General features: G+C 43.1%; 1 protein-coding gene across 2 annotated transcripts in view; it reads right to left on the bottom strand.

Annotated features, from left to right (window-relative positions):
* The window catches only part of LOC106748318 (protein fosB), a 33,607-nt gene that overhangs the window by 7,062 nt on the left and 2,026 nt on the right, over positions 1–24,519 (bottom strand). The gene's annotated exons all lie outside the window — the stretch shown is intronic.

Raw genomic sequence — 24,519 nt, 5'->3', positions numbered from 1 at the left:
TTCCCTCTTCTTATTTCTCTAATCGCTCAATTTTATGATTATCGTGCTTTCCCGGCGAGAGCCACGACTGAACAGAAATCGCGACGCAGACTCCGATTTAGCACCGGCTTCGAGAAAATACCGAACCTCGTCGCACTCGAACAATTTCCCCGTCGCAATTCCTATCCATCGTCCGCTTCGTCATGCCGGCGAATGTCCCGGCAGTAACAATTCATTCCGCAACACAAACGCACTTATCGTTCGTAAATCCACTTATCGGCTGCGTTTTTCCGGTTGTGTCATAAATTACCGAACACACCCGGTGCACGCACGCACGGTGACGCGGTGACTTCGATAATTCGCGAAATAGAATCGTAACTTTCGAGATAACGGCGTATCAAGTATTATTCATTTCGATAACGGAGGGGCTCGTGAACTCTCCTCGAAACACCGACAATACAACAACAATAACGGACGCGTGCAACAACAGTCTCTCTCTTTCTTTTATCAGCCCCTCCTCTCGACGAGCTTCTCTTCCCTGGGAATTCCAGAGACCGTAGTCGGCGATAGAACGACATCCTTGATTGCGGTTTTCGCGGGATAATTTATTTCGAGAAATCCACGGCCCCCACCCTTGCTCCCCCCCCCCCCAACCCCNCCCCCCCCCCCCCAACCCCTGCTTGTGCTTGACTCGCTTAATTACAGGCTACGAACCTCGCCCGAAACTTTAAGGTTCCTATTGCCCCCTCGGCTGTGCCGCTTTTTGCAGCGATCTTTTGCTCTCTGTGTGAACGCACACGCGTCTCCTGTCGTCCGAGGCGCGCGAGAAACGCGAGAAACAAATGCAACTAGGACAATGTAATGCAATACACACACACACACACACCGCGACTGAGATTTAACGCGAACTATGCGGCCAATAAAAGATCGAGACAATCGTAGGTATTCCGCGCGTGTTTCAAGTTCCTTCGAGGAAATAACAATCGCGTTAGGATAAAATAAGGAGAACTAAATTGAACTGAATCGCGGAGGGAGTTCTCATCGAACAATACACACCACATTGTACGTCTGAGATGTATTTATATTGAGGCGAAAATTTTTATATTACGGCAATCGTGTAAGTAAAACTGGCCATAATAAGTAACATCTTTGCATCACTTTCTTAACCTGACATTGTAAAAAATTGTCGTTCGACAGCCGGCAGAATAGCTCTCTATAATATGCAATTTAACTGAGTTATTAGAATTTTCTAACTATATTACGCATTCATTATTGATTTATTACCTTTTTACTTAAAAAACCAAAGCGATGCGTGAAATCAGTATTCCGTTACTGACGCAGAACAGCTCTCTATAATGCGCAATGTAACTGAGTGATTAGAACTTTCCAACTACATTACGCGTTTATTATTGATTTATCACCCCTTTGTTTAAAAAAGCAAAAGCGATGCGTGAAATCAGTATTCCGTCACTGTGACGAACTTTACGATACCCGAAGACGAACACGTGTACGAATAAAGCACCAATAGCCTAATTACCTGTTAAGGTTATTCCAACGTTCAGAACAATTTTCCACACTTCCTTCAAATATCTCGAGTGACGCGGGTATATTCTGTATTCTAGCATGCTGAATACAGGACTCTTTCTCGATCTGAACGTTAACATCTATTTCAAAAACGGGATTCTCCCCGTGTAAGACATGAAAATACGTGTAATAATAAATGAAAACCGCGTAACGATATGGTAAATAATTTTAGAGCGCATTACCTTTTCGAGAGGGAGGGAGAAATCGCGCCGGGATTTTCGCGCAGCTGCGGCTCACCGAGGAGCAAACAAGTGCGCATAGCGTTCGCGTCGTCAGCGTCGGTGCATCAGTCGCGGGGAACAAAGACTTGTACGCGCTCGGGATCGCGACACAGTCGTGCCGGAAATCACAGAGATCCTTATCGATGCGAAGCGCGGCCGACCTTCGCGATCTATCAATGATCGATACGCCCACACCGCCCACGAGCAAGCCGCAAGACGCGCAGCCACCTGTACAATCGAAGCGTTCTCCAGTAGATAACGAGGCGAGAGCGGGCTTTCGGGACTCGCGTTTCTTTTTATTTCGCCCCTCCCACGACGATCCCGTGAGAATTCTACCGAAGAATTCCGGATCCCGCTCGTCAAGCCGTTCAAACCCAGAACATGGAATTAATTCCGCATTAGTCCGCTCCGGCTCCGCAATTACACTTCCTCCGGCGTAGGAAAAATGCGTCCTTAAAAGAAATCCCCTAGAAACCCTAAAAGAAAAAAGTAGAAAGCGAGCCCCAGTGAGTTCGTTTCCAGGCATTTCTCCCGCCGCCTCGTTAATCTTTTATACAGAGCGAGGCAATAACTATTACCTGCTTCGAATATTTCCGAAATGTGAGAGCAGGGGAAAATGTATCGAACGAAGATTTTGTACATTAATGCCTACCATGGCCCATCACTTCGAGAATCTGCAAGTGTAAACGTTTCTCGTCTTCATCCAATGGTAAATAAAATATTTGTATTTTCCGGTGATATTCTCAAAGCGGTGACAATTACTGTCTCACCGTGTGATATACTTTTGTAACGATTCTTATTTTTCCGAATACAACAGACAAACGTTGAAAATAGAGGTGAGAAAGTTCGGTCGCCAATTTATTTAGTCGATTGACGCCAGATATAGCGACACTTTGTGTGATAATAATCGCGCGATATAGTAATAAAGGTTCCTCTTGGCTGGTGACCCAATTCGATTGCATCGTGTAGATCCCGAGAGTTTTCTTGCAATTTTCAATCTTCGACGAACAGGTTTCTCGTTCGCAGCATCCGCGCATCGTCTTTCGTTCTTCCGACGTGTCGTTTCCGACATCGACGCGTCTGCGCTCGAACGATGAAGAAATTGGGAGTCGAGACGGCTACGTGCGTCTATCCGGATTATTTTTGACAGCGATTGACAACCTTTTAACACGCCCACCCACGACGAGCCCTGTGCGAAAACGCATTTTTCAGAGCGACAAGCGAGGAGGATATTCCGTTATATACTCCGGTATTTTTACGAGAGCGGACACCGTTGTCGGGTTGCCGATTACGCAATTTTCCGACTGTCGGAAGAGCGACGAAAAATCGGACTATTTTATTGACGAACACAGACCGTCGCCGTCGTCGCCGTCATCGTTGTTATTGTTGTCGTCGTAGCGAAATAGAGAGCTTAGCACGGCTCTGCTCCGGCGAATAAATTAAACTGTTAAATGTCAAAATAAAAAAAAAATATGTATATATATATATAAAAATCATTCATAACAAGAATACGTGGCATTTTTATAGAATTTATATTTTTATCCGTCATCGAGAAACTCTGATTTGCTGTTCGGCTGAATACATAAAAACGACAAAAAAATAACACGAGTAATATTGTCGGGAGGCAAAACAGTAAATAATATATTCTTGGAAATATACTTGTAAAACAAGAAAAACCAAGCTGCTACCTGTTGTTCATGAATAACGATCGAGTTACGATGGAAATGTCACAATCGAGATCTCTGATTTATGATTTCGATCGGCTTGCAATTCAGTCCGATTGAATAAATAAATAAATAAATAAGTTAATAATATCTGTGGAAATTTTCGAGATCCAAAATTAAGCCGAAGTATATTCTAGTATTACCCATCTATTTACGGAAAATGATCCCCCTGATATATCATACATAATTACACACAGTCACTCAAGAAAAAATATATATTACAAAGGTAAAGAACGTTTATAAAAATCAACTTTCCAAAATGATATAATAATTTATAAATAATAGTCTTAAATAATCTTAAATTTAAAAAAATGACACGATACAAATCAACTATATTATTAAAATTATTATTTGGAACTTTATTCTTATTTCGGGAACAATTTGTTAACGAGAAGTCTCTTTCGGATTTGTATTTACGTAACATTTCCTTCTTCTTCTTCTTCTTCTTTCTCTCATGCGGAATACATCGACACAATCTTCATCGTTTACGTGGAAAAACACCCCGTACATAAAACGATAATACGTTAATTGCGACACAACAGGGGACAATTTCAATTAGCGGCAATCTGCTTACTTAATAACGACTCGTTGCTGTATATCACTTTCATGGCCCTTGTTGATATAAATCATCGACAAACATTATCCACCGCTATCAGATAGCGGTAATGAATTGTGATCGGTGACATCAAGAGAAGATATATCGATCGTGAATAAATTTAAATCCAATTTGTTCTCTCACGCGGGTACGCCGATTCGCGCGTCCCGATAAATTCGCGAAAGAAACTCGACAGACGGGCGCGACATAGGCCCCTGATTGTAATACGACGAACATTTTTTACAAAATTGAGCAATAGCGAGCGAAGTCGCACGATTGAAAGTTCACGAGGAGAAAGTATCGCCTCGGCAAAAAAAAAAAACCCGTCGTTTCGTGACGGATGAATTTCCTCCAAGCTTTTTTACTTATTTTCTTAAGATTTTTAATTTATCAGTTATGTTTCCCAAGGCTAAAGCATTATACACGTAGAAAAAGGATCAGCAGAAGGAGCTGAAATGTCGCTATGGCGACTAACAATAAAATATTTCTTGGAAATGGGAATAACCAACATTGTCGTTAACAAAACTTGATTTATTAGCTGTTTGAACTTACGCACATTACATCAAAAAATATTCGCTGCTGGAAGCTCAGCTATGCTGAAAGAAATCCTACTAAAATTATAGTCATTTTTTATCTCAACTTATATATATTTATATACTTATATACGTATCTTCTGATTTTAACCCACATGGAAAAAAAAAGTTTGGTTAAATTAACCAGTAAGAGGACAATCAGATGCATTTTGGTTGAAGAAAAAACAGAATTTCTGGTTATAAGGTCACATTTAAGTCAATTAAGTTCATAAGAATTAGAAATTCTGTTTTTCTTTTTCAATCAGAACGCACTTGGTTGTTCCCTTTCTGATTAACGCAACCAGATTTTATTTTCCGCCCGCAAAATATAGTAATAACAATATGTGCGTAAAGCTGCTATCGCTGACACTACGGTAACATTTGCAAAAAAAATGGTTTCCTCGACCATAATTCCGTCACTTATGCGATTATTGTTACAAGTACCATTTTTTCTCAATGTACCAAGATTTAGCTGATGATATATCAAGTTACATTTTTGTATAGAAAGAGGAGAAGAGAAGAGAAGATCTCTTCACACCACCGGAACCAGAAAAAGAGGAGAGAAATAAAATCCAGGGAGGATTTTCGCAAAAATTGCAATTCGAGATCCACTTTCGCGCACACGCGACGCACCTTTCGACGGTTGAATTTTTTCGGAAGGCAAGATATTCACCGGCTAGTTAGTCGCGGAGTTGCTCAACCCAGAAAAGAAGGAAGAGAAGAAGGAGGGAGAGGAGGAGGAGGACCTCCTCTTCCCTTTCGCTCTGCATGCGGGTATATACGTGCGTCGCGAGTTTCGTAAGAATTTTATCGCACCGTATTCGGGGCCCAATGCCCTTGCAACTCCTTCTCCTCCTCCTCCTCGGCCTTCTACGATTCCTCCTCTTCCTGCGCCTTTTTTTCTGCTCGCGCTCGAGCCGCTCGGGCCGGGCGGAAAAAAGAAGACGCGAGAGAAACGACTTCCTCGGGCCACATCTTTCGGGGCCCGTGACAAAGGGCCCACTCTGCTATATGCCAGCATACCCAGTGACCTATATGCCGACGGTGGAAGACAGTCTCCGTAGGTGCTACGGATGTGCTCGAGACGGGAGAGGACTCGAACAAAACAGACTCCGGCATTTTCTCTCCTGTCTCTCACTTTTAAACATTTTGGAGAATACCCGCTGGTCTCCTTGGCCAAACGGCGGTTTCAATGCCAGCCGGAGAAGGTGCGTGAAACCTTACGAGTTATTATAAAAAAATTTCCCGATATCTTATTTTGGTTTTAAAACATTTCAATAAGGAAAAAAAATAGAATATCGAAATGAATAATTTCTATATTATGTATAAAGTCATGATATACGAATAATGAGATGTAAATATAATTTCTATATTTGAGACACCCGATGATAGACAATCGCTACCATCTAATTGCCGAGTAAGAGCTTTCTCGAGAGGCTTCGAGGAAAAATTAATTTAACGGAAAATCCATTATAATTCGTATAAGTTTTGTCCATTCGGTCGTAAATGCGTTGGTTCGCGAAGGTAGACTTGGGAGTGACGCGAGAGAAGAGGCGGGAGATCGTTCTCTCGCGCGGAAATCGAGAATCCTCTCTCGGCGTCGACGAGAGGATCGTCACTGACGGAACGACCGACGAAGCGCGCTCACGAGAGATTCACGCGTGCGCTTCGGGGAAAATATGTATTTTAAAGTGCTATCTCTTTGATGATTTATTCACAGAGATAAAACAGCGCATTACGCGAGTACCGAGCGCGATTGAGAGGAATGTAGCGGAATTGAGGTCGCGAAGACGAGAGAAGCAAAGGAGCGCGCGGTGGGAGATATAAAAGCGAGAGCGTATGAGCGCGTCCGTTCGCGACCGAGAATCTCTCTCTCGCTCACACACACACATACACACGCACGCACACACGCACGTAAGCATACACACACACATGCATATGCTGAGTGAGAGAGAGAGAGAGAGAGATTTCGACGACAATGTGCCTCCTGCAATTTTGCAGAAACAACTTAAGAAGTCTTCGAGGGTTTTTAAATACTTCACAGATATTCGAGTGATACAATAATACTCGACCATGTTCGAGATATCTCGCGTGTTTTCAATAGCATTTTAGATATTTTAACTTTAAGACTGATAAGTAACCGTTGTTTTCAATCGGTTATCAGTGTAGCGATGAATAAAACTTGCCAGCCTTACCATGCAATTAATCTTTACACGCCGCGTTTCTTCGAGTCTCCACGAGGAAACGGACTACGACACAACTCGAAAGGTTCTTCACGATTGTAGGACGACTTTTGATTCGATGACGAAGAGATTAAGAAACGAAGCGAATTTCATTCGACATTATCAATCTCCACGGTTACAAATCCTAATATATCATATAAAGGGTGTCCGACAACTCGCAACTTTAGTTTTATCAAGAAGTTCTCTGGGTTCTTCGAGTGATCTAGAAATCATTTTTTTCTTCGAAAAAATGTCGGAAAGTCATCATTTTATATGACATTTTATATTTCATTTTTTTCCCCCATTATAATACATCTGAGTAGTTAGGCCCGAAGAAAATGAAAATTCTGCTGGAGTAAAATCCGCTTGAAATTGATCATAGGAAAACATTTCGTTGTCTCTCGAGTCGACCGAAATTTATTTCACGAAAATTACCGTTTTTGCAGCGATATCTTTTTGTTATTTTAACCGCAAAAATCAATAGTAGTAACATGCCACGTAATGTTATTATCACTGACACTCTAGCGACACTCGCTGGAAAAATAGTTTTCTCGGCCATTTTTGTGGTCATAATGGAAGAAGGATATTGTTGTCCCCGACGAGAGAACTCCCTCGATGTGAAATGACAATTTTCGTCGCTCCGGACGACGCTCTTGCGCGACGCTCCGACGCAAAGGAGGAGGCAAGGAACTCCCGATTAACAAGCGTCTGCTCTCACGCACGCGTGCGCGTCCGCGCGTGCGTGCGTGCGTGCGTATGCACGATGCTGCAGATTGAAATAATAATTCGGGACGGCATTTGTTTGAATGAGAACAGGTGTCTGTCCGATCGAAACCGCCGTCGCCGCCGCTGGCTCGCGCGCCGTTAAACTTATAAATAGAAACCGTTTGATTTTGACGTATGCTATTCGGACGTCGCGGTATTCGCATGGCCGGCTCTCCAAAGGAGGATCCTTCTGCCGGGGCACGAGCTGTAAAAATCAAAATCCAATTCGGGAAGGAGAGAATATTTTCTCCCCCTTCGTATACATACACGCACATACACATTGATTATAAATTATTCTCGCGTCCGTAATTGTTACGAAGTTTCTCGCGGATGAAAATAAAAGGGGAAGTAACTGCAAACAAAATAAGACGATACATCACACATGTCGGAAGGCATTAATTTTAATGACAGTTTGTGCGAACGATACGAACTAGATCTCTCTAATGAGGATTATTAATGAATACGAAATTTTATGACAAGCGTCGTTTAACGCGAATTCTCGCGATATTCAACGTAACACACATGTGCGGATGCAAGCGAAAAAGAAGACAGCTTGCACGGGAGAAAAAGACTATTGAATAAATACCAACCTTACGTTACATCACTACTACTTTTCGAATTGAAACCAAAAAGATATAGGTTGAGGTCGGAAATAACTCCGGTGGGATTTTTCCCGATGAATAAGTCTTCTTGATTCAATGGCGATATCGTTGAAACCAATACATCATATATTGTTTCAATAACTCAAGTATTAATTTCAATATAATATCGCTATTGAATCGAAAAGATTTATTCCAATTACGCGCGCCGTTGGAAATTGCTACCACTATCTTTTGGGTTGGAGTCAGAAGAAGATACAGTTGCGCAGCCGAAAATGACTATAATTTCAGTGAAGTTTCTCTCGGTGTACAGTCCTTAGCTCCCAGTTGGTCGCACTTCAGTTCTTAATCTTTCCTCCGCGTGTGTAAAAATTAAATCTCTCGAACGGTAAGATCGGTACAATGTAGCAATGGTAAATGTAAAGCAAGAGAAAGAGGAGGAGAAAAGGAGAGAAAAAAAAGAGAGAGAGAGAGAGAGAGTGGGGAGGAAGAACTTGCGCAACCAACGTCGGTGCCCATCTGGCCAGAAAGCTTTTATCGCGCTTTTTCGGTACGGCACACGGTGTTGGCGACGAGGAACGACGACGGTGGCGTGGGCGGCCCAATTCCGACGATCGTAGCGCGTATAACGCGCGTGCGAGCTTTCGCGCGAGCTTTCCGGGCTGCTGAATAATTACATGTTGCACGAGCGCGATATATAACGCGTACGGAACACCGCCGCGGCGTATTTCGGACGAACGGAGGTTAGTGAACCGCTCTGCGCGCGATCGCCAAGACCTAACGTTACGTTTCTCCGCCTATCGCGAATAACTAGGTGATGATCTTTAAGAAAAAAAGAAAAATAGCGAGAGGGAGGCTCGAGGGATGTAGGGGCACGAGTAACCGAATTTTACTATGATACTACAGTGAAGAGGAAAATGTTTGGTATTTGTATCTACGGTCGCACAGGTGAAGGGATGATAGTGAAGAAAACCATGCCTCCAGTAAATATTGTTATAGTGTCAGTGGTAATAACCTCACATATGTGTTGCTACTGTTAGTTTTCGGGTTAAAACTAGAAGATATAATTGAAAATTACTATAATTTTCGTAGGATTTTCCTCAGTGCGTATATTACTAACACACGTTCGCTTGCTTGATTCATTGGCTCCCTATTAGTTATGTACTTAGTTTGTTGCATGCATCGTTGATCACGTTTAATATGTAAATTAATGGAATATAGTGGTATCACAGTGCGGTTCAACCCCCATGGCGAACAACGTTAAGTTTTCCGATCGATGGAAATCGACGCAGCTATCAACGTGAAATATGATAATTAGAAAGATTGGTCTAACATTTGTGAGAGATCGCTATACTTGACGAACAAATTACGAGTTTTGAACAAGAATATAGCGGAAGATTAATCTCTTCAGGGGTGAATTCATGCAATTTTAGGAAATTTTAGGAAACAAATCTGACACTCGTCAATCAAATATAATAGAATTTCTCTTTTTCCTGTCGTAGAGTTTTATGGTGAATAATTTATTCGCGGTAATGCTCATTACATTTCATCGGCAATGCTCGAATTATAACAAAAATGTTGAACCTTATTGAACGCGCATGTATGTCAGTATCCCTGAAAAGATTAAATGACACGGATATCATCATTCGGATGACGAAGCTACGAGTTCGAACGTTATTACACAAACGAGCGACTCCACGGACGAAAGGTCCGAAGGTCCTGCGGAGGACGAGGAGAAGAAGGAAAAGGAGGAGTAAGCGAATTGGACCTCATATCGAAGCCCACGAAAGCGGGCGTAAAACCGACCTTTACGAGCGTCAATTTACGACGACGGTACAGTCCCCAGCTCACGGCGCCACGAGTGTTTTTGCCCATTTTTCGCGCAAAAAGCGCGGATGTGAGGCTACGGTTTGCGAGTTTCCGCCCGTTTGTTCCTCCGTTCCTACGCTCGGCCGTCCGTTCGTTTCAGCCCGCCGCCCGCAAAATGAACACATGAAACTTCTCGCACAGTCGAAACGGAGATCAAACCGCTTCCCTTCCCGACGAGGACAGATTCTCACGGATCGTTAAACATCCGTCCGAACCCCGCGCGAAATTGTCGGAGTCCACAAAAACAGGCACACATGCCCTTGCGAAACCTCTCTCTCTCTCGGTATTTCGCGTCTCTAAAAACGCGCCAAATCGAAACTCGCGGCGGGTCCGCGCCCAGAGCCCCGCAATTCAAGGTCCACTAATACCCGATCCGGTCTGGTCCGTTATTAAATATAACCTGGCCCGACCCGTGTCTGCTTTGCATAGCAAAACATTTTAGTATTTGTAACTGTGTAATCGCGCAGCGAGAGAATTATAGTGGGCAGAATCCTTTCGATACAGTAAATGTTGCTACAGTATTAATAATAACGATCTTACACGCATATTGCTACTACTACATTTTGCTTGAACAACAGGAAAACACAATTGGCGCCGGAAGTAACTATAATTTCAATCGGTAGCAAATTTACATAAAATCTAGTGACGGGAATATCGAGAATCCCCGTTGGCGCTGTTTCAGTCTCCCCTTTTCGCTTAATTATAATTAAATAAAATTTAATTTAATTATAAACAGTTTAGGGACCCTTGGAATAATATTAGCATCAGAAACGTCATCCCGAAAAGTGTGTCACTATCCGTCACTGATTTTAGTAACATCACACTGAGAGAGTTTATAGTTATTTTCGGCCTCAACATCTTTTTTCCTAGTTTCAACTAGTAAAATAGCAACACGTATAAGGTTATCATCACTAGCACTATAATAGAGGAAAAGTACCAAAATTGACATAATATTTAATTTTTGGGTTCTAAAGCTCCATTGAAAGTGTAAAACTAAAATTTATGTACACTGATGCAAACCAGTAATATTTCTCTTTTATATATAGCAATATTTCTATATTCTCTGTTAAAGTAAATGGTAGTCCTATGAAAATAACTATTATTTAAGATACTTGAGGATCGACGTTTCTAGAAACTAGGCCCCAAAACCGACATACCAATGATACCTGTAGGAAATTATCAAAACTATAAAATAAAAGTACTGAAGTCACATTATCTTGCATATTTATTATATATCCTTACATGTTATCTTTAATCTTACATATCTTTTAGAACTTTAAAAATTTTGCGATGTATATTCTCCTTTGTTACGTGGAAAAGGTTCCTCTGACTTCTTCTTCCCGACATCTTAAACAAACAAACAAGAAAAACAGGAAAAAATCAGTTATCGATAACTTCAACTGTGTTCAACTGTGTGAGATATTTCACAGCAAAGTTCAAGAATGTCGGTTGAAAGACTTGTAAACTCAGATATGTCGGTTTACAGAACAACCTAGCTTTAACTTTTCTTGTGTGGTTTAATGACAGAGGACAGAGACTGGCGCAAGATCCACGTGATGTAGAAAGTTTAAAATTCATGCGATGGCATTGTCAATATAAAATAGCATTGTCCAAAAAAAAAAAGAATTGCAGCTGATATTGTACTTGAATACACAGGAAGACGGCCAAACAAAAACTGCGACACAACGAAAAATCAAACGACGCTAGTGAAACACAACTAAACGTGCTTGCAAACTGCCATTTCAGCTCCGACTATTATGCTAAATTAAATTAAATGCTACGCTAAAATCGAGTGCTACAGCGAAATTCATGTTTCGTCCGGCAGAGTTCAATACTTTAAAACCGAGAAATACAGGTATGTCGGTTTACCATACCCGTGTCCGTTTTGGCGCTTTTTCCCTCTAACGTTTAATAGAAAAACGGTCCTCCTGACTATAATTCTTTCACTACGATGATTATAGTTGCAAATATTTTTTCCAGTTTCTTTCAACCTTTTCTCGATCTCAAACGGTCCAAGTTACACCTGACAACGAATGTGAATCGAATCGGGACAGATTTTTATTTACTTCGCGCGCACCGCGCGATTTTGCTCAGCTCGCGACCGACATCGCGCGCTTCATCGGAAGCAACAATTCCGAACGCACCCAGCTGCTCCTACCGAACTGTTACGAGAGGGACGATCGATCCGCGTCCTACAAGACGCGTTTCCTCTTCGAACCTAACTATCGCTCGATCTCGCATCTCACCCTGAAGAAGCGAACGGAAATGTTCACGTCGGAAACAGATCCATGAAGGGGGCTCCGCTAATTCGGAAGCCAAATCGAATATAACTGTCGGCTTCTCTCTCGCTAGTCACTGCCGCCTCGAAAGCGAGTCCTGCGGCCGCGCGGCTGTGCCAACGGTGATAAAGCACGAACCTGCCGCAGGGGCACGACAATATGCGCGTCGCTCGAGAATTTCACGCGGCGAGGTCGCCGAGCGCCGGAGAAAAAGAGTTCGAAAGGTCAATGCCTTCCTAGAGGCACAGAGGGCAGGAGGGGCGAAAGAGAGGGATTACGCGGAGGGGAATCGTAATACTACAAAGTGCTGTCGCACTGTTACTTTCTAAAAATACGGATCCCATATTTGTATGAGAGGGAGATAGAGAGAGAGAGAGAGAGAGAGAGAGAGAAGGAGGGAGAAGAAGAGGAGGAAGAAAGATAGGTGACTCTTGAGAATACCTTTCAAGCAAGTCGAAAATGGGCGCGATATTGCAACACGACTAACACACAAGAGGGAACTTTCGACGTTCGAGGTCGAGTACGCGCGTCTCGCATTAAAATCCTACACCGGGACGAAGTGCACGAATTTACGACGACCGACGAAAGAGGGATTTTGTTTAGGAGAAACGGACGCGCCTGCCAAATCGGAGGGAAGAAATCGCGCGCGCGCCATACGGTTTTTCCTCGGCAACGGACATGAAAGCCGGTTACGCGAAAAGCCGGCGAAAATTGGCGACGTGCGATTAAGCGGAATTCATGTCGCGTTTAAAGAGGACAGGATTATTTTCGCTCCGCCTCTCGAACGGGGACGGAAGAGGAGGGGGAGGAGGATGAAGAGAACGGCACAAAGGCAGGGCGGCGGTGATGAAGAGGAGCGACGCGACGCTATCTGTCCTAATTATGCCGCTTTAATTACAACGAATTACCGTCCCTTTCCTCTACTTTTTACCGACGCCGCGAGCCGTGACGACACACGCGACGTGCCGCGACATTTTTGTACCTCGCGCCGACGCGCCGGTTGCGAATTCGAAGCCGGGTTTAAATCGATGTTAAACGCGGTCTCCTTCGACGGCTCGGTAAAAAATTCGACAACTCTATCTTCCTTCGTCTGATGAGGTAATAACACGAGAAAAACAGCGATACGATTTCCTTGACAATTTACAATAATAATAAAAAGTAATGGATTTCGTTTTACTCGGAGTTTCCGTGTAGATTTTCCTACCGTGAGAAATTTATATATTTGCATAGAAATGCAAATAATGATTTTACAGGAGAATTTTATAAGGTAAACTTTTGGTAATTTTCAATAACAACGAGAAAAATAAATATCTCACTTCGTTCGCTTTCATCTAGATTTTTCTACCTCGAGATATTTTTTATTCTCAAAGTTTTACACTTATGTAGAAATTAAAATATATTTTTACGCGATTCATACGCTGCTATCATTTATCAGATGAGAAATCGGAAAATCGCGAGACAACAAGCAGCACGCGATCGAGTCCGCACAATTCGAAAAAAAATTGATCCCGCGTTTTCTCCGAGAGCGGTGAAAGCCGCCTCGGTGTTAAGGGTGTAACATTTGGGAACGGTGCGACGTAAAACGTCGAGATCGCATTCCTTTTTTTTTTTAAACTTACGGACACTCTCCGGCTCCCGTAAGGCGTGGAGTTCGCCGCTCTTGCGAAGCTCCACGAAAGCGTAGGAAACTCGCACACGTTGTGTCCTCTCACGGCACTATGTTTGGCATTCGCGCACGAAATTTATGCTTCCTGTCCACGCTCATGGACGAGCTTCACGCGTGTGTGACCGCGCGTCCTGCGTACGTGCGTACGTACCTCGCGTCTGGGTTCATATGTGCGACCTTGCGTCCTTACGAGCCCGCTTTACCTAACATTCCACTCTCAAATGATTAGGAAAATTATTCACGATGCTATAATATTTCTTAATATTGTATCTAATTTCGTCATACATAATTAAAAAATGAATTTGGCTGGATCTACCTGGACAATGGACGACCGAAGGCGTTCTAGGAAGAAAAGAAAATTCCAGTTCTCATGAACTGATAAATTTGGTTCTTATAACAGCAGAAATTCTGCGTTAAAATAAAAACTGCAATTTTCTTCCTTCTTATCTCTTGCTAGAGAATTACACTACTGAGAAAAAAAGTGTTCAACGTAGCTATAATCGTATAGTGAAAGAATCATCGTCAGGAGAAGCATTTTCGTAACATGTTTTAAACATGTAGGTAGTTCTAATGTGAAAATTCTACTTGCACGGACAACGAAAAGTGCAAGAAATTGAAAATGCGGCTCTCTTTCTCTTTCTCCCTGTTGAGATACAAAAATAATATTTTTCAAGAAGAAATTGCACTGGCTGGATGATACGACGCCGAGCTCCCTCATTATATGCGCGAAGGAGAAAATGAAGCGATTTGGGAGGAATCGCGCGGGCGGAGAACGACCGCAGGTGTGGGTGTCGGTGGGCCATCGTGGATACCAACGAGCAACAAATATAATTTCCGCCAACGTGAAGTACCTATTACGTCCGTCCGGATTTTCGTAGGTTTACGACGTCGCAACCGGAGACAATACGGCGCGCTCGTCTATTATCCGACAAACGGTTCTCCTCGGCAACTGGCTTCGGAATTTCATTATCGTCCGCCAACGTGAAACGCGTCGTCTCACCGTTGGAATTTTCGGGGTTCCGCGGTATCGTATTCGGAAACGATAATGCTTACCCATCGCCCTGAAAGGTTTCGGGGAAATAACGAAAGTTTCGAGACGCGAGACATCGACGATATCGCTCGCGTTCGTGCATTATAAAAAGAAGTCATACAAACTCGAAGCAAATTCAATTAATGAAGTCGTGGTTTTTTTGTATTTCCTTTAGTTGTAAGTAATATGTTACTGTCAAGATTAAAGAAACTCAATTTTAAAGTACGCACGTGACAAACCAGTTGCTCCGACTGTTTCAACAGAATCTTGTTGTTCCTTTCAAATCACTTGTTTATCGGACACGCTAAAAATTCAATTCAATTGATCGAGGCAATCACAAAATCAGCCGATTACATTATTGATCGTATTTATCGCCTGATTCACATGACTTTCATCAGAGACAGAATTACTCTTATTAAGCAATTGGATCACCTTTTTCGACAATTGGCAAACCTTTCGACCAGTTTCCACTTTCGTTAATGATTCACTATCGATTAAATTTTACTGTTGAAATTCTTACGTTAGATCGTTGAATCTGGTTGAATTTTCGCTCGCCTCATCTCGATTGCGTCTCCAGCAAAATTTGCCACAACCACTCGACTCTTTTCATCCGATACTCTTTTCAACGCGCGGTAATTACAAAGTAATCAGTCACAATTGGGGGCGGGTTCAAGCCCCTGATACCGAAGCCGTTTCCGAATTGGAGCTGCCGGGGTCGCTTTCGGGGAAACGGTTAGAGGAACGAATGCGACGACCGACAATTAATGGAGATTGAGGGCCTCCCCCTGGCCCGCATATCTTCCTCCCTCTTCACGAAGAGCCGTCATACGGGCGCGAATTCGTGAGGCGACAACGACGACGACCGGGCGGCGGCTCTGAAGCCGGCCGCGTGTTGAAGTCCGCATGTTCGTGTTGGAAAGCAAAGGGATGTAAGATTACATTGCATAGATCGAAAACGCCGAAGGAGAGCCGCGTCGAAACACACCCCGCGTCGGGGCGAGGAACGGAAAAGCGGCGAAAATAAGCCAGGTCGCGCGAACATGTTGAGGGTGTCGCCTGATCGATCGAATTCTCTTTGATCTTCCCCGGCCGACGCCGTTCCGATTCGGTTCGCGTAACCTGCGAGCCGTGCAGCGCGAAACGCGTGCGTATTATGTCAAGTGCCTAGTTACATGGAAATGTGCACAGAATTGAAATGCAGCGCATCCTCGAAAGGGGGGGGGGGGGGAGGGAAGAGCGAAGAGGAGCACGAAGCGGCACGACGTATTCGCTCGGTTCGTTCTTCGCGCGAGACGTGCTCGTACTTCGCAAGTTTTCCAGCGGATTGTGAATTAGGGGTGTTTAGAAATGTCGCGCGTGTCGTCGCGGAAACGAGGGTGAGAGCCTCCGCGCGCAAAAGGAAAGGAAAACAGGTCGAGTTGTGGAATAAACCTCCCCCCCTTCTGCCTTCGTCTCACTATCTCTCTACTTCTGCTCTCTACTCTACGGAAATCTCGTTATCGAGAAGATCGATTTTTACACGTCGAAGGTATCCAGGTTTTGGAGTTTTTTTCTCTCGCATCAGCATACGTTTTCCTCCCCTTTTTCGCCTCGAACATAAGATTTGTAACGTTAACGACGGCCGCAAGAACGCGAGACGCGCAAACGCGTCGCTTGTCACAGACCTCAATCGCGCACAGAGCCGTAACCTTTATAAAAGCGTTGTACGCATACATCTCCATTAAATCGATGTAATGATCGAATTTACATTTGATGAGTGTACCTCGCTCACCGAGGGACTCCGCATTCCGATTAAACATTCGAGAGCGCGTCTCTGTGTAACACGAATTCCGACGCTCTCCGAGTGCCGCGCCCGAATTCTTACTTTCGTAAAATCGCACGTCCTATCCTATTTGTGTGTGTGTGTGTTTTTTTCTTATTCTTCGTCCCACATGCTTCACCCACATTGTTAAGAAATGTTGTATCGTAAGAAAAAAAAAAACGAGCGTATTTTAATTGCTTGTATTTGCAATTCTCATTTGAAAATTGCTTGTCTGATATGATAATTTGCATATATCTAATTTACTGATCTCTAATTCGCCTTTTCTTTCTCTTTTTCTTCTTAACCGGTCTTATTGGACTGTAACGTGTTATCGAGGGATTCGCCCGCAGAATAAACAGATCCACTGTTCACACTTAGGTTCGCGTTTAACGTCTTATTCGGGCGACAAGAATTATGGAGTACGGTGAAATAGCCGTCCATTAACGGCATAGCGTGTGATTTAAGTTACCCGATGATTACCCACGCCTCGCGTAAGACACGACACAGAAACTTTTCTCCCGTGTGCATCCTTCTTTGTCTTTCTCTCTCCTTCGCATTCTCACTAAACGCTTCAGGGCACCTGCCGCTGAAGTACTCGTTCGCGTCAACAATCTTCAAACTCCTGAATCTGCTTCAAAATAAAAAAACATATTCAACCGGTTAAATATCTCCGATGTACGTAAATCAGAAAAATCTCTGCGTAAATAATTCTCCTTCCGTCAAGGCGAAATGGTCAAGACTTCACTTCACTTCTCTGTTTCCCGTCTCGAACACAGTTCTTGAGGAACTGAAGTCACCTTTTCCCTCAGGCGATCATATAACTTTTTCCTAAGAGCGGAAATGTAAAAAACGAAAAGTTTCCTATTTCTTAAACTTAACTTAGAAAAAATTAGATAATTACTACTCAGAAGATAAAAAAATACCGGACGAAAGGCTCGTCATAAATACAATATTAATACGACACGATTACATCCGTGGGTAATGATTCGTTAGAAAAAAGTATGAAAACTTCTTATCTCTTAATAGCGATTGGGAGGAATTTTTTTTCGTTTCTTTGGAGATTTTTAAGGTATATACTTCGTTTTTATGGTTTTCATAGTTTTTAGGTGAAATTTTTGTCTCCAATAGATTTGATCCAGAAGCAACATTTTACTATCTATTATTATTTTACTTGAATTAAGTAAATATATTACTTTGATGTAGCACTTTTTCCTTTCAGTGTCCCATATTCAAGTAATATTTACTTTTTAGTCCAATTTATTTAGATTTTAATCTAAATAAAATAACTGTTCCAATACTCTCTAGCGAATATTTACTTGAATGCAACACTTTTTTTCTTTCAGTGTGACAGAAATCTTCACCGGATCATTTTTAACACAAAACTTTTGCTGTGTGGTTAAAATAGGTGGTTAGAATAGGTTTGAAACACGATAGACGATTTTATGGGCTTGCTCCGTCACGTCTAATTCGGAAAAGAATCGTTGTCCACGGATGTACAGCGATTAGAAGAGGATCCAACTAACGTAATAACACGTAAGCGCTTGCGACCGCGAGGCAGACGTTGATAGCGACAATATGCTCGCCGATATGTTTGTTTAACGTGCATCAGTCGCGGAGGCGTTTATCTGTGCGCGCGTAAGGTAAATCCCCTCCCCCTTCCTCCGCACAATCACCCGCTCTCTTTCTCTCCTGCTCCATCTCCCCCCTCATCTGTCCGCTTCTCTCTTTTCCTGACGGCAATCGAAGGAGCCGCTCTGCCATTTCTCTGCGTTGCATTAGCATTTTAAATTCAATCGAGACATTGACGCCCTTGAGCGGTAATGGACTCTTTCTTTCTCTCTCTTTCTCTTCCCACTCCCCTCGCTCCCTCTCTCTTTTTCGTTCGCTCGCTCGTTCCTCGCGTCCCATCTTTCCTCTCCCTCCCGCCTTCTCCTCCCTATCCTTCTCTTCCTCTCGTCTCGCTCCGTCTCTCTTTCTCCACGAGACGTCACTTGCAAATCCAGTTATATCATCTCTCGACTTTGCAATCCGCCATAAAGCCAGTAAAGCTAAAGTAGTGGTCGGCCGGTTAATAAATCAGCCGTCGCCTTTATCCCCCTATTTTTCTTTTTTTTCTTTCCGTGCTCCCCTCCCCCCTTCCTTCTCTCGTGTGGTTCACGGCGTAAAATCGTAAATTTAGCTCTAACCCGCCGCTTCGGTCGCCACGCGCGAAATCGACATGTGAAAAAAAAAAAAGAAGAAAACACGTGGAATAGTTGTTCGAGGATCAGGCGAGGCAAATACTGGGTGCTCGATGCCATCGTTCACGGCCGCAAGCTACTTTTTTTAGATCAATGCGCAGTTGATTCGGAAAATGAGACGAATTGGCAATGAGCTCTCGAATAATTAAAAATTCTAATTTCTCTGTAAGCGAAACTTTTAAGCTGCAATTGCATTGCTAAACGACACCTTCCTGAGGTTACCTTCGTAACTTTGCATAGTAAATGCGCGAGATAAGATTATTATTCCGCGGAGGTTATCAATGGCGGAGGAAGTTTGCCGACGAAAGCAAACGCGACAGGGACACGCAATCTAACGCGGAATGAATAACGCGTCATAACAAAGAGAGAGAGAGAGAGAGAGAGAGAACAGGAAAAAGTGCGAGACGAAACTGCGAGATGAAAGCAAATTAGCAGATTAACAGTGCCAATTTTATCTGCCCAAAGTGTGTGGAATCGAACGTAATCTTGAAATTTTTTGTAGTAAAATCTCTCTCATTCAAAACAAATGGAAGTGTTTATTCGAGATAATAATAAAAATATCAATTGAAAGTCAGAGAGTGAATGTTGCAAGAATGAATGTTTCACTCAAAGATAAAGTGGATTTTTAATCCATAGGAATGAATGTTTCAATAGATCGAAATAAATTTGTACTTATTATGGAGGAATACATCGGGTTCAGTCTATAATTTCGAAAGAAGATATTCGCATTCAAAGATGCAAAATACTGTTCAGTTTAGAATACAACTATTCTATTCTATATGAGTAAAAGATAACTCGAATTCGAGTGACACGACTGTTACTTCACTTTTCGAGTGGAATTTCACTTCGGAAAATTTGGAGAGTATTTTCTGAATTTCTCCTGAAATAAAATCTCACTCGAATCACAAGAATGAATGTGTAACTTAAACTTGGAATATATTGGACTGTACAAGTGAATAGTTCAAGCAATTAACATAAATTTGTTCTGGTGAGTAAGTAGAGTATATCAGATTTGTTCTTTAATTTCGAATAAAAATATTCACTCGATGGTTTAAACTGAAGAATGTACTGCATATGAATGAAAAGTCAGTCGACTTCGAGTGACCGACTCTCACTCTACTTTTCGAATTTTACAAATTCCAGTTGAGAGAATTGAGACAATTTTACGAATTCCAATTGTGACAACACGACTTCTTCAACTTTACTGTTCAGTTTTGAATACAAATATTCACTTGACAATTCAGGCCGGAGAATGTACTCTAGGAGGTTCGATCGAGAAGTATCCGAAATGATGCATAGATGACGACAATAGCATCAAATTGCTATTGTTGTTGACAAGTTTCATGCTTCAGAAGAATGTATGTCAAATCTAGGCTCATTATCACTCGTAATGTTTGCGTGATAGCTCGCCAAAGTAAACGTTCTCAGTAATGCACCAGCTCGCACTTCGACCATTGCAATAGCTAAAATCGACGAGTTGGGCTGCCTGATCCGCTTTATTCATCAGAGATGACCCCGTGTAATTTCCATTTATTTTTGAACTTAAAAAATGGCTTGGCGGAAAAAAATGTTGACTGTTGCAACAGTCGAAGCATGAGCTGATGCATCGCCGGGAGTATCTATTCACACGAGTATTACAAGTGACAGTGAGTCTACATTTGACATGTTCTTCCGAAGAATTAAACTTGTCAACAACGATAGCAATTTGATACTACCGCCACTATTTATGCGTCGTGTCGGATACTTCTCAATCGTATTATATAAGCGAAAAATCACACGACTTCGAGTGATTCGACTCTCATTTCTCGAGTGAAGTCCCAATCTCCGAGAACATTAAGATAACGTGACAAACAATTCTCTACATTTATTTCTCACTCTCGAAGAAAAATATATTACTCGATGGTTGGTGGTGAAAAAAATTCACTTTATATAGGCGAAAAGTCACACGACTTCGAGCGCCTCGGCTGCCACTTTACTTTTCAAGTTCAAATTCCACTCGAGGGAATTGAGATAGCAGAAATTCTTTCCTCGCACCGAAATCGGTGTCGTTTTCAACGCCCACGCGCGATCTCACCCGATAATCTTGTAAAAAGCGCATCGCGTATACCAGAGGGGCGGTATGCGCGCGCGCGANTTTTTACTCTATCCCCCCCCCCCCTCCCTCTCAACGTTCGTCGTATAATTCAGTAATGACGGTTTTTACCGTTGATGCCCATCCCAACGCATCGCATCTCATCTCGTCTCACGCAGCACCTGATTCATTCCGCCGTCGGAAGATTCACGATAGCCGGCTGCGATGCTCTCGCTATCGCGTTGCACGTTGGAGAGAAGAGACGACGTCGTATATAAACGCCGGACGATATTATTATGCATGCATACCTGACACTCAGGCGAAGATAGGCGCGAAACCACGGCCGCAGCAGCCATTGCAAAGAAAAATACGTATACAACTGTACGCATAGTGACGAGAGAGCGTACAATGGCGGAGTGTTATCGTTAATAGCGCCGGCGAATAATCAAAACGAAAACGTGATACTCTCTCGGCGAACGCAGTTTGATTCAATTACACGGGGCGTCCCGATCCCAGTGATCTCTCACCCCTCACCCAAATTACCTTGGGACGTTGGGAAATATGAGGATATATAAAGTTTTGTTTCTAATATTTTATACTATTCAACTTTATATTGAAAGTGTGGAGATGATTACTGAAATTTAAGAGTAGAAATTATTCGATTTCGAGCGGAAATTTCAGCCCAAGTAATTTAGAGGGTATTTCCTGATACTCTCTTTAAATTTCTTTCCCTACTTTTCGAGTGAAATTTCACTTGAAGAAATTCAGAAAATATATCGCAACATTTCGCAACGAATATTATTGTTTACCTCTTATTTATCTCTATTTATCGTACGATATTTTAAGCAATTTATCAATCCCTCCCGTGTACTCCAGTCGCTCGAGGAAGAGGTAATTAATTAAATCGCTCACTAACCGCGTCGGAAATTACTTATCAATCGATCGGAAATTATCATACACAGTAGGAAATATTTTATACTTGTGTTCAAATCGATCCTTGTTGAAATTTCTGTGTCAAATCTTTAACATGCCCGCGTGTTAATTCAACATATTGCATTTATATTATCTCCACACTTTATGTTGCGTCCATATTCAACATGTGTGAGAGTTAAAATAACACATTTTATACTTCAGTCTCGATTAACGTATTGGTTTTGTGTTAACGTATCAACAACTCTCAACATATTCATCTCGTGTCAAATTAACACGGAAATTGGAGCGAACTGTTTGGGATGACGTGAAATGTGTCAAATTCAATGGCAAATTTTTTTACCATGATATACGCGCAATACTGACGTTACATTTTACATCACCCATCTCGCGTTTATCCCTTCGTTATCTGCAATCCACTTTCGAGCGTGTCAACAGCAACTGTATTCTCGAAACTGAAACGACGTTCGCTTCGCGAAACAGAGAAGTGGGACGACACACTCGTATACAGCGTGTATTGTGCATACTCACGAATACAAATGTGCAACCGCAAACGTCTGCGCGTCTTTGAAGTAGCCTATCTATTATCGCGTTTACGAGATACGAGCTGCAACAAATGGACGGACGTACGGACGAGGACCGACGGACGGACGGGAGTTAGTGGTCGTGCGATTTGTAGCAGTAGTTAGCCCGGAATAAATTATCTCGGAATTCGGAACGCCTGAAAATAATTTGCTTTCCTAAGTGCGGCGGGAGCCTCTCGTGCGCGTCTTCCTCGTCGGTGCGCCTCCTCGAGTATCGGCGCTCCTGATAAAACCGGCCGATCTCTCGAGACGCGCGCGCCGTTGTCAAAGCGACGTTCTGCCGACGGCGAACGTGCTAACGATAAGGCGAGAGCGCGCGACCAAGTCGTCAACATTCCGCAATCCTCAGATTGCGTCTCCGAGATCCAGTCTGGCTAGTTATTAATTATTACACTTAGATCGGAGATTGAAAATCGCGGATTGAAGATTGGAGCTTGACTAACGGGAACAAAGCGAAGCGGAGCTTCCGAATTAGCCGATTCGTTCAATTCTAATCTGCAATCCTCCACGATCTCGGTCGCGGCAGTTATTAAACCTATATCAGAATAGATGTCGGGAATTGCGAACGGTGGATTGAAGAATGGAAGTTGACTGAAAGGAACAAAGCGGGGCGAAGGTCCAAATTGGTCGATTCGTCGAATTCTCGACTCTAATTCGCGATCCTCAACTTATCTAGTCTGTAAATCCATTCTGTAATTTTCAACGTCACTTACAATGTCGTTATCGTTAGATTGCAAGTACAATATAAGATAAAAAAGCTGCGCGTCGGCAATACAATGATAACAGCACCGCTGTTAAAAGTTACGGTAGATCTACCGTCCGAGTCGAGATCTTGTTAAATTTCTCCCTGTGTTAAATATCTAATTCTACATCGCGTCTTCAAATGGAGACAACGGAAGTAACTTTCAGTTTATAGCACCAAAAGAGCGCAATAGAAGGCCTTTGAGGATTCGCCTACAATCTTGCTTATAGACGCAAGCCGTAAGCAAATTGACTAACCACGGTCGATTGTTCTTTTAATAAACGACTGTGATTGGTCAATTTACTTATTGCTACACGTGCTTGAAGCAAGGTTGTAAACAAGGGCTCAATGTAGAATAAATTGAATGCAGAACGAAAATTCCGACTCGGGCAGACGCGAGAACCGTCTTTAAGAGCGTCCAAGTGGTGTCAAAATTTCAACTCGCGCATTTCGCTCGATCTTCGAATTTTCAGATTCCATTTACGGAGCGTTCATCAAGAACGCGCTCGTGCACACGCGCACACCTACACGCACGCACACAGAGGAGCGCGCGCATCACACACGCACCCGACGCGCGTTCTTTCGCGAGCTCTTGCGGCCACAACGCAACTACGATGGCAGCGCGAAGTTCTACTTTGTGGCGTCGCGACCTTGGGCGATCCCGCAAACCCGCGTGTGCCGGCACGTACGTGCACACAAACACGGCACTAAAACCAAATCATAGCAGCGGCGATCGATCGACCGGACGGACGGACGGACGAACGCATCGCGATCCGGAGATTGCTCGCGCGCATGAGATCCCGAGCGATCTCGGAATCGCCGAAATCGATCGCGCGAGGTCACGCGGCCGCCCGTAAAAGAACACGCGCGTCCCGGGGAACACCTTGTGTCAGGTGTAATTCGCGAAGCGTATGTAATTATCGTGATCGATAATAACGTCGAGGCGCAATCCGGCGCCTTTCTTCGGCCGACGTGACGATCCCGACAGGAGCAACGCGTCGATTCGTAGCTACTCTACATCCCTTAGATCCGATTTTTCGATTTTT

This window comes from Dinoponera quadriceps, unplaced genomic scaffold, assembly GCF_001313825.1.
Source record: "Dinoponera quadriceps isolate SergipeBrazil2010 unplaced genomic scaffold, ASM131382v1 scaffold2723, whole genome shotgun sequence".
In the NCBI taxonomy this organism is placed as follows: domain Eukaryota; kingdom Metazoa; phylum Arthropoda; class Insecta; order Hymenoptera; family Formicidae; genus Dinoponera; species Dinoponera quadriceps.
Note: the sequence above shows the minus strand (reverse complement) of the source record. Positions and strands in the feature narration are given on the sequence as shown.